Here is a 12,272-nt window from a genome sequence, read left to right as displayed (position 1 = left end):
CCCAATCTTCCAGCTCCCCATAACTGATGTATCCAGCATTAACAAACTCTCAGCTGCATCTACAACTTCCATATTCAAAGCTTGCTTTACCCGGACCTCAGGCAGCATGATAGTTCAGTGAGCTGGACATATTCTGCTGACAAATGCGGTGTTCTGGAGGTCATGAAGGACTCAACCTTCTGAGGTAGGTAAATCGTGTACCATAAACTGAATAAAGGTAAAATCTGTTATTTACTAATGCTTAGAAATGGCAGAAGTGTGGCAGTGGGTGCTATATAATACACATTATTAATATAATTATTACATCTATTGGATTTCATGCCTCAAATTCAAACAAATATATTTTTAGAATCCTTATGGTAATATGTCCATGGCATTGTAAACCTAGGCCCATATTTATGGCCTTCGTGGTGCAGGGCAGAGCAGCAAGTAACCCTGCTGCGCTGCCCTGCATCACAGGGAAAAGGCAGGAATGCAAGGTATTAAAAAAAATACCGCACATTTCTGATGTTACCCCTGCTCTGGCGCCCTTTAGGCAGCCTAGCACCAACACAGGCACCCTTGCACCATGGTGAAAGCATGCCTGCATAGCATGCAGGATTGTTGTTGTGAAGGAAAGGGCACCTTCCTACACAAAAACAATGCTGATAAGCTTTTTTCTCTTTCGATGTATGCTGCAGAATGCAGCACTCATAGAAAGTGTAAAAAACAAGGAGAAATAAAGATGTTCCTCGTTACGCCTATCCTGGGAGGCGTATCTTTTTGGCGCATTCCCAGGTTGACAAGTTCTTGTAATTCTGGGAATATATCTGTAGGAAGCTGGCTCTGTATATACTATATCAAAATGAGATATAGGCCCTCATTACAACCTTGGCGGTCTTCTCTGAAGACCGCTGAGGCAGCGGGCACCAGAATACAGGCAGTGCTGGCGGTATTTCTGGCTCCCCATTTCGACTCTTCCGCTGGGCCAGCAGATGGTAACTGGCCCAGCGGAAAAGTCACATCAACATTGCTGCCGGCTCGTAATAGAGCCAGCAGGAATGCTGATGTGCAGGAGGTGCAGTAGCACCCATTGCGCATTTCAGTGCCCGAAATTCGGTCAGTGAAATGCGTGATGCCTGGGGGCCCCTGCACTGCCCATGCCAAGTGTATGGGCAGTGCATGGGCCCCCAGGGGCACCCCAAATCCCCCTTACCGCCAGCCTTTCCATAGCGGTGTTTACCGCCATGGCCAGGCTGGCGGTCGGGGACTCATAATCCCCAGGGCAGCAATGCTTGCACCTCTGCCCTGGGGATTACTGGGGGTATAGTGGAGGGGCCAGAGTTATGGCCGTGGCGATTGCTCCACGGTCATAATAGCTGTCGAAACACGCCAGCCTGTTGGCGGTCTTACAGCTATCTTACCGCCAGCCGCCAGGGTCGTAATGAGGCCCATAGTATACACAGGGTCCATGGGTTCCCCAGTGGCTAAAGTAGATAATACTAATGCTCTCTTTTGTTGTACTGTGGTTGAGCAGTTGGGTTATCAGAGGGTAGTGCCAATAATTTGTTGTACACACACAGACAATAGAAGAAGCACACACTCAATGACTTAACTCCAGCCCAATGTTTTTTATATATCAAAAATATCTTATTCTTAGTTTATTTTTAGAACCACAAGATTCAAGTTGCAGGTAAGTACTTCAATAGATTCATATTTCACACATGTTTCAACAGTACTTTGTTTGAAATCGATAAGTTATGCAGTTCTTGAATTATTGGCAATAATCTGTTTTAAAAATGGACACAGTGCAATTTTCAGAAACAGTTCCTAGGGGAAGAAATGTTAGTTCGATTTGCAGGTAAGTACATCACTTACAGTTTCAGTCTTCGGGTTTTAGGAAGTCTACTGGTTGGGGTTCAAGTTAACCCCAAACACCCACCATCAGCAACACTGGGCCAGCCAGGTGCAGAGGTCAAAGACGAGCAAATTTAACGTGGGCTCCTATGTAGACACGGGTACTCGGAATAAGGCCTGCCTGCAGGTAAGTACCTGCAGCTTGGAGAGCAGACCAGTGGGATTGAAGGAGCACTGGAGGGACCACAAGTAGGCACCAAACACACACCCGCAGCAGCACAGGGGCAGCCGGGTGCAGGGTGCAAACAGGACGTTGGGCTTTCCAATGCTGGTCTTGAGGGGACCCCGGGGGTCACTCGGAGGCTGCAGGTGAGGTCCAGTGGGATGTCTCGGGCACACCACTGGTGGACAGGGAGGAGGGCCGCCTGCTAAACGTTGCTGAACCGGAGGTTGGGTTCTCCAAGGCCTGGGAGCTACGGGTGCAGTGTGTCTTTAGGTGTCGGAAATCTTCGTTCAGAGGTTCATGGTCGGGGGTCCTCAGGATTTTCTTTGCAAGTGTCATCGTGGAGGGGTGGAGAGGTCAACCCAGGGTGAGCACTTGTTCGCAATCTCCTAGGGACCTTCTCTAGCTGGGTGGACCACCTGGACACGGGCCGTGGGCGTCGGGTGCAGAGTAGTCAGGACTCACACATACGAAGTGAGGTGGGATTCCTTAGTTGTTCCGCTGTCCTCTGGAGTTCTTGGTCCTTTTGGGTGCAGGGCAGTCCTCTGGAGCTGAGCAGAGGTCTCTGGGCCCACTGGACACATAGCTGTTCTTTTGCAGGTTCTTTGAAGGAGCAGACAGGCAGGTAGGGCCGGGGCCAAAGCAGTTGTTGTCTTCCTTCTTCTGTGCTGGGGGTTTCAGCTAAGCAGTCCTTCTTCTTCTTCTTGTAGGTCACCAGGAATTTGGTGAACTGGGTTCAGGGAAGCCCTTAGATACAAGATTTAGGGGTGTTTCAGGGGTCAGTGGCTACACCCTCCTTGTGTCCACTCCCTCTGGGGAGGGGGACACATTCCTATCCCTATTGGTTCCTGTCCTCCAAACCAAGATGGAGGATCCTGCAGGATGGGGTCACCTCAGCTCTGGACACCATAGGGGTGGTCACTCCTTGTTTTTCCTAAGTTTCCCAATGAAATTGCCGCCAAAAGCAGGGCTTTGTCCTGGGGGCGGACACCTCCACTAGCTGGAGTGCCCTGGGGCACTGTAACACGAGGCCTGAGCCTTTGATGCTCACCTCCAGGTGTTTCAGTTCCTGCAGGGGGGAGGTGTGAAGCACCTCCACCCAGAGCAGGCTTTGTTTCTGGCCTCAGAGAGCACATAGGCCCTCACCCAATGGGGTCAAAAACCTGTCTGTTAGTGACAGGCTGGCACAGACCAGTCAGTCCTACACTAGAGGATTGGGTAAAATACAAGAGGCATCTCTAAGATGCCCTCTGTGTGCATTTTTTAATAAATCCCACACTGGCGTCAGTGGGGGTTTATTATGCTGACACGTTTGATACCAAACTTCCCAGTATTCAGTGAAGCCATTATGGAACTGTGGAGTTCGTAATGACAAAATCTCAAACCATATACTTAATACGCCCACACTGCACTTACAATGTCTAAGAATGGGCTTAGACATTGCAGGGGCATATTGTCAGCATCAATATCATGCAAAAAGTGTGTTGGTGGGGGTAACTGCAGCAAGTGCCAGGTTCCTACGGCATCAAAATCCATGGATGTTGCATAGGAACACCCATGCAACACCCACGGAAACACCTCTGTGGCACAGAGTAACGTAACACAGCAATTAGAGCTGCGTTACATTACTCTAGATTTATGAAGCCATGGCCCTGTGTGGCTTCATAATTCTCACTTAAGGTTTGCGTGGTGCAAGAGTGACACAAACCAGGCCACAAATATGGCCCTAAGAGGACAGTCAGTTCCAATTCAACTAAAAATTCTAACTGGAAAATTCTGACTCCGGTGTTTTGCATCTTTCTTCTGCAAGCCTGTAAGAACAACTTTTTCCATAGCTCCCCCGCCCCCTTTAAGGCTTCCCACCGCTCTCTATATGGTATCTATTTCTCAAATAAAACATGCTGTGTTTACAGGTAGCAATTCATGAAGTACGAGAACCTAACCTACAACTCATAATTGTAACACCTTATTGCTACGTACTCTAAATCTAAAGTACACCACTAATCCAAACATTAACCCGTCATTCAATTCAGTCCAACATCTAGCTTTAACCCACACTACCTATATTTAGACTAACCCATATCTGTTCCCATCTCTAACTCACACCATCTACCACTAGACTAATCCATCACTTAACCACACCCTCGCCCACATAGCTTTCCCTTAAACTAGCCCATCAGTTACTTAACCCTAATCCACACCACCTACTCATAGACTAACCCATTACTTAACCAAACCCTACCCCACACTATCGCTGTTATCTAGCTCTAACATAACCCTATCTTTAGCCCTTACCCTAGGCTTTCCCCTGACCCTTAAACTAACCCTACTATTTTCCTTACGGCATAACACAATTCAAATGTCTTAACATTTTCTAAACATTTTTGAGACAGCTTGTTCTTGTTCAAACTTTTGTTTTCAGACTGTTTTTGTCAAAATCTAAAATGCTTAGATTTTCTAACCATTTAATTCATACATCTGACCTAGAACCCAACGATAAGGAAGCCTCCTACATCACTGACTTTAAATCATTCACAGAGGCAGAAATATATTCTTGAGGATGAAAGCCCCCGATAGGTGAACCCGCCTCTCCTGCATTCTTACTTTTGGGCTAAGTGTCAGGGGACTGTAATCGAAGGGACACCTTCAAATTGCTAATGTGGTGCTCCCCTCTGGGAGAGGTGGTACTCTATATTGATTTCACTACCTACAGCCTCAAGGCACCTTTCCCATTTGACTCTTCTGCTCAGGTCTTAGGCTTTGGCAATTATAGTTTTGGAGATCAACAGCTACACATAGGGATGAAGCATACTTCTCCAGGGTGAATTAAGTCCACTGACTGGTTTTGTAGTTTTTGTAGTTATTGTTTTTTAATAAAACTTTGCTGTCAATACATGAATATGGATTCGATTGTAAAAGCGCTTAAACCAGCGCCGCCCACTTTGTCTCCTTGCGCAAGCTCTCTTTTTCCATCTATACGTCCATGCTCCCCCTCTCTCCTTAGTCTCTCTTCTACACCTCTGGTCTCTTTCTCTCTACCTTCAACTCTCCCCCTCTCTCTTGAAGCCTCTCCATGCCTATTGGTGTTTCTGGAGAAAGTCACAGAAACACCAGGGACAGCCCTGGGCTTTGAAAACCAACCTGCAAGGGCTCCAGGCCACCGGGAAAATGCCCAGTGGGATAAAAGACCTGTCCAGCCCTGACTATTATAGTTGCTAACGAGACAGAAAAAACTCCAGAAAGTCCTCGGTGGTATGTCTTTTGTACTTGTGGGTATGAGGGTAAGAACATTGTTGTATGCACACTGACACACCATCAGAAGCTATCCAACTGTAGAGGAACCGTGAAATTCTTCAACGTTGAGAGAATTCTACTGTAAAAGGCAAAAACTTTGGATGCAAACACCGAGAACCCTCTTGATAAAGTGAGAATAACTTAATGAAGTTGTCTCGTGGTGTTTGCATTTAATCTTTTGCGTTGTCATTGTACTAGTAATAGTAATCAGCCAGCAGTCGAGAATAGGATACTGACGTTAGACAAGGAAATTAGATCCACTACAAAAGAATAACTTTATTCCATTACTCCCGACTGCTACTTCATGCCTCTTCCTGGTCAGAGCCCTGATCTATGAAGGTGACCTACCCCCGGAGAGAGGCCCCTTGTACCACTAACGTGTTGAAGACCTTTCTTCTACAGTGGGGGTTGGGGAGCACAAGAGGGTCAGCTACATCCCTCCCCCAGGAAGACCTGTCATTACTCTCTCCCTGCGGAGGCTGATGGCTAGTACTGAAGTTCTGGCGGTTGTCTGGCCCTTTTAAGGGTTTGCGGTTAGTGGCTAGGTATGTCTAACTAACCCTTGCTTCTCTACCCTTTTGTATGTGACAGTGCTACGTTGGACAAGTATGACTAGCAGCCACAGGGTCTGGGAAGGTTACAGTCTCCTTCCTTAGACAGTGTCCTTGGATACTACGGGATGGACGTCAGTAATCCAGCGCATGGATGCTGCTACTGTTTACCAATACCCGTAGGCACCAGCTGTCCGCACACATCTCTGTTATGAGCCCATGATCTTTGTATCCTGGTGGTACACTGGCATTTTTCAAGATGCTGTTCTGCTTGGTTGTTGCTGTGTTTCTTGATTGGTCTCTTTTAGGAATGAGGGGGCTTGTACCTTCCTTTAATGGATATTGGCAGCGGGATCATGATATGTTACTAGGTCTTCAAGCTTCTCTTTCCCTACCTGTATGTTTTCTGACCCATACTGGGAAAGAAATCAAGCAGCCACCATCTTGCTTCTGGGATGTCACGTGTTCCGAATGGTTGGTTACTTTAAATTTGGCTGTGGGTTTGGCTGAGTATTCAGGCATTCCATACTGTGTTCTTTGCATGTGTGGTTGATTTCTTCGAGTGATGGTGAGTTACATTGCTTCTTCCACCACTCCAGCTGAATCACCTCCCAACACAGAGTCCATGGCCCAGCCTGCTACGCCTCTTGATGTAATAGGCACTGGTGGTGGTGTCCGAAAAACCCTCCTAATATGGAAAGGAGGAAACTCTTCATGGCAAGACAGAAGGACAGCTGCTCCATCACATTTATGAGTAGGTGCAGCTTCGACATAGACCATAGGCACCCCCTCATGATGTCACCCCAGGCCAATGAGGAGACATCAGTACCAAAAAGTATCCCAGTGCTGAAGAGAACACCCACAAGACTAGCATACTGTAGGGGCATATCCACCATGCAGATCAAGAAAGTCAGAATCATAGATTTCTGCACCAAAGCTAAGAGGCTTCCCTGATGCTGTACCCATTGCTTAGTCAGGCATCACTGAAAGGCCATCATTTGTTATTTGGCATTGGGTACCAACATAATGCATAAAGCTATCAAGTGTAACAGGTCCAGAACTTGCATAACTCGTTCTTTCTTCATCTGTTAACTGAAGCTGGGGTTTCAAGTACAGTTCATGATTAATTGACTCATTTTTGCAGGACCGGATCCAGACGGTGGCCTTGACTGAGTACAGTTCCTCCCCTAGACTGATTACTTAGGAGTTCCTCAAGCCCTCTTTTGAGCCCTAGTCTATATAATCTGGATGTGGATCCCATCACTGATTAAATCATTCAACTTCTCTTGTTTCACCTATGCTGATGATACCCAGATGATCTTCAAACTTGATGGTGAATCTGCCTATGTGGCTCGTAATCTCAGAAATGTCTCCAGGAAGTTGCTAGAATTTGGACCAGATACAGCATGGACCACTGATTGGTGGCCAGTAACTTTGAGAACTTTGCCCTCATCCCATTCATGAAATCTGGGTGTAATGATTGACAATGAATGGACTAGCACATGTTAAACTATTGGTACTACATGCTTCCGTATCCTATACATAATTAGGAAGATCCTTGCTTCTATTCCTTCACCTGCCACAAAGGACTTGGAACAAGCACTCATCATATCTAGAACAGACCATTGCCACTCCCTACTAGTTGGTCTGCCCAAACATCTTATCTAATGCTTGCAGCTGCTAGGGTGATCATGGGATTAAGGAGAGATCAATCCATTTCACAGCAGCTACAAAAACATCACTAGCTGTCAGTATACAAGAGATGCTACTTTAAGGCCCTCCATCTGTGCCACAGGACAGGTTACTTATATGTTGTTTCATAAACCACCTTGGAAATTCAGAACAAATACTTATTTCTGGTCAAAACTATATTGTTTGTATGGTTTACTTCCCTAGTTTGGAGGTAAATTCTTATAAAGGCATGTGATCCAAATCCTAAGGTATTTAGGTGTCTGAACCTTTGAGAAAGAGAGTTTCAATGGCCATTTGCCTGTAATGGACTCTGTTGTGTGTCTACCTGTCTCCATGATCCCGAACATGGCAAACTTATTTAGGTCACTTTAGGTGGGCTGTAATCATACACCTCAGAGGTGCCAACAGACGGAGATTAGGTTTTCCTTTTCCAGTCATGAAGAATTGACATAGAACCTTTGTAGGATTTAAACAGAAGGAAGTACGTTGACCATCTGCTGAAGTTTGGGACCAATAATATACCGCAAGTTCACATTGCTTTTAATCTTCAACAAAGACACTCTTTCAATAAAGATGACTGAGGTGTTTCTAGTTGATTTTTATTCTACACCTTTTAGTCTAATCTACCTTTCCTGATTTGCCCCTCTCCCCCAAAACTAGAGCATAATCCAGACTACAAGGTAGAGGAAAATATCTATGGCAAACAGCCCCCTTCAGGGTACTGTTGGGCATTGCAGTACCAGCCCAACAAGGAGCATGACCCCATGATGAAGAATGCCACCTCAGTGGGTGTGGGTCTGTGTTTCCTATAAAGGATGCCTTTGCTGACCTGAACTGGTCCGGTACCAGAATGTGGTCCAGTGGACAATCATTATGGAACTGCACATCTATTTGTGGACGTTTATTGTAAGAGAGGACGTGTGCTGGACTGAAATTCCTCTCAACCCTTCTCTCTTTTTCACTACATTGATTATAAAGCTCAAGAGGGGTCATGGTATGCTCAAACATTGCCATAACCACCACAGGAGAGCCCTCCTTCATGAGCCAGTCATCCAACTACAGGAATAAATGGGCTCCTGACAGTAGCACTGAAAACACTTGACAGCCCACTCATCAGAATTGTGACCTGATAGCCACAGTGAACCTTAGGTTGTGTCTATGAGCAGGTAGGGTTGGCAGATGAAAGTAAGTACCCTGAAGTCCAAGGACACCAATTAGTCCTTGTATTGATGGTCAATAGAGCCTGGCTAATGGGCACCTTTTTTTCTTTTTTAATCTTTTTATTAACCGACAAACAGCCATTGCACCATTTATCATACAACAATAAAAGACCCATCATTTATCAACAAGTTGGAGTAGGATTTCAGTACAAATCAGGCATCAAAATATAGCATCACCATCAAACATCCCCCAGGGAGCATAAAGTGGTACACCCAGCTCAGTGACACTCCACCCACCTGCGACGTTGCTGACAGAGGATTATTCCCTACCCCTAGAAGCCCCCCACCCATCCCAAATTTTCTTCCATTTCCTGGGGCAACCCCTACTCTCATAGATTACTTTTTCTGCACTATGACACAAGTAGAGGTCTGTCCGCCATTCCTGAAGACTAGGCGGGGACTCAGCACCCCACGACCGTGTTATATTGCGTTTAGCCACCATTGCTGCTATGGCCAACCATATCGCTTGCCGTTTCGACCAGCATTCCTCCCCCACAATATTCAGTAGGAGCAGTTTGGGATCAAGTGGGACTGTCCTTCCAAGCACCCGGGCTGCCTCCCCGGCCACCCCATCCCAGTAGGTCTGCAACTCGGGGCATGTCCATAGAATGTGGTAGAAGGTGCCCTCCGACCCACATCCTCACATGCATTGTGCGGTCTGTGCCCTACCCATCTTATGCAACACCACCCTGAAATAGTATGCCCTATGCAGAATCCGAAGCTGAATCAATCTAAACTGTGCTTTGATCGCCACGACCCTGCGACCCTGTCTCGCCTCCCCAGTCCTCGTCATTTAATGCACCCAGACCCACCTCCCATTTGGCCTGCAAAGCTGACATCAAGTCTGGGGAATTATTCAACAATTACGTGTACAATAGAGATATAGCCTTCGTCTCCAGAGGTACCGTCAAAAGGCAGTCCTCCAAAGGAGCTGCCTCTGACAACTGCTCATGCTCCAGGACATACTGAATCAATGTGTGCCGCAGCTGCAGATACCTGAACTATTCCGTTCCTGCCACAACATATGTTTGTTATAGGACTTCGAATGTCACAAGTGCCTGACATCTCCAGACATCCCCCATGTGTTCGATCCCCAGAAGAGACCACCTGCGAAATCCACCCAAGGTCTTTAGGTCCCCCAGCAGGTCACTACTCCACAGTGGAGTCCGCGCTGTCAAGGTTGATCCCCAGCCCAGAAAATTAGTGGCGTCATGCCAAGCCCTCACCACTGTTGCAGTGTGCACCGGCAGCGATCGCAAACTTGTGCAGGCGTAAAGGGCGGGCTCATATCCGCCCTGCCCGACATCTGTCTGTCAACCCGAAATGCCGGGTCCTCCTGGTCCGCAAAGGCCCTAACATTAATGTTGACCAATTGAGTCACCCAATAGTAGCAAAGGGGATCTGGGATTGCCAGCCCACCCTCATACACCCCAAGCTTCAGTTCCGACATTGCTACACGGGAACAGCTGCCGTCCCACAGCAGTAGTCTGATGTCCTGGTCTAAACTCCGTAACACCTCTGCCAGTACCTTATAGGGAGTGTTCTGAAAGACATATAGAAGGTGGGGCAGTGTCATCATTTTGTAGAGGGCTGCTCTGCCCATGAGAGAAAGAAGTAACCTCTTCCAATGGGCCACATCCCTATGGAATCTATCAAGCTGATGTTGGAGGTTTTTCTATGGAAAGCACTGCTGATTCCTAGTGACATATATCCCCAGCTATTTGAAACCTTCCACACAGATTGGCACGCTACAGCCCGGGGGCATGGCGGGCAGGGCCCCAGCCAGGGGGAAGACCAGCAATTTATACCAGTTAATCTGGTAACCGGAATGGTCCCCAAAAATGCAAAAGACCTACATTATCCTGTCAATGGACTGCTGGGGTTGGGCGACATATAGCAGAATGTCATCCGCGTACAGGGAGTCACGTTCCTCCCATTTTGCACCCAAGCCTATACCCCGAATCACCGGATCCTGCCAGATCATTTCGCCAAAGGCCCGAGTGCCAGGGCGAACAAAATGGGGGAGAACGGGCACCCCCTGCCAGGTGCCCCTGTGCAGGGGAAAGGGCTGCAGTAACGTAGCATTGACTGACACCCAGGCCACCAGTTCCCGATATAGCAGTTTAATCCAGGACAAGAACCGCAGACCCACTCCAGACCTCCTGAGCACCGCAAAAATATACGGCCATTCCACACTGTCAAAGGCCAGCCGGGCATCGCGAGACAGGAGCGCCACCTGTTCCTTATGCAGGCCTTCCGTCATGTGTAAGACCCCATAGAGTCTTTGCAAGTTCAGACGCATGGATCTGGGTGGCATGAAGCTGGATTGGTCTGAGTGGACCAACTTATCAATAATTATGCGCAGTCTAGCCGCCAGAACCTTCGCCAGGACCTTGACCTCTGTATTAAGAAGGGAGATGGGCCTATAAGAAGCGCATCTCTCCAGGGGTCTATCTTTCTTCGGAATCAGCACGACAGTCGCAATCCTGTGATCCAGCGGCAGCAATCCCTCCTCCCGTGCCTCCTGGAACATGGCCAACATGTGTTTAGCCACCTTACTCCCTAGTCCATTGGGCCCTGCCGCCTTGCCCGACTGGAGCCCCCGTGACGCTGCAGCAACTTCTTCTTCCGTCAGCTCAGCATCTAACTCCCCTCTTTTCGTCTCCGAGAGCCCTGGAAACGGAATATCCCGAAGGAGGTCCGTGCAGTCCTGTGTCATCCAAGTCACAAAGTATAGGCCTCCTCATAGTAAGCGGTGAAGTTCTCTGTCATGGACTCATTAGACTCGCATGTGGTCCCCTCCTTAGTCAGTACCACCATGACCCATGAATGCTCTCGGTCTCTCTTGTCCAGCCAGGCTAATAATTTGTTGGCTTTGTCACCCACATCATACAGTCGACGCTAAGATGCCAGAACATAAGCCCTAGCATGTTGTTCAGCCAGAGTGCGCAGCTCAGCTCATATCGTTTGAGGCGCAGCTGGTGGGGGAGACCATCTTCCGTCCCTCCCTCTGCATGACAGAAGGCCTCCAAGGCTAAGATTTCTCGCTCAAGTTCCGCTGCCTGCAAATGGTGTTCCTTTTTCTTGCCCCCAATCATGCCTTGTGCATGGCCCCTTATTACTGTTTTAAAGGCTTCCCACAATATGCATGCAGAGTCCACCAAACCCAGATTCTCCTCAAAGTATTGGGTCGCCCTCTCCCTTAACCTGTCAACAAAGGATTTGTCTCTCAAATATCAGGGATCCAGTTGAGGCGGCTGTGAGTGAGACTGCGAAGAACCCAGCACGGTGACTCCCACAGGGGAATGGTCGGAGATCCCTCTCGGGTAATGTATAGCCTATCGAAACCTACCCACATGATTCCAGTTCGTGAATAGATAGTTGAGCCTCAATGAGCCACCATGGAGGACTGAGGAATAAGTGAACTGCCTTTTCCCTGGATTCTGCTCCCTCCAC

This window comes from Pleurodeles waltl, chromosome 1_1 (assembly GCF_031143425.1).
Source record: "Pleurodeles waltl isolate 20211129_DDA chromosome 1_1, aPleWal1.hap1.20221129, whole genome shotgun sequence".
Classification (NCBI taxonomy): domain Eukaryota; kingdom Metazoa; phylum Chordata; class Amphibia; order Caudata; family Salamandridae; genus Pleurodeles; species Pleurodeles waltl.
Note: the sequence above shows the minus strand (reverse complement) of the source record.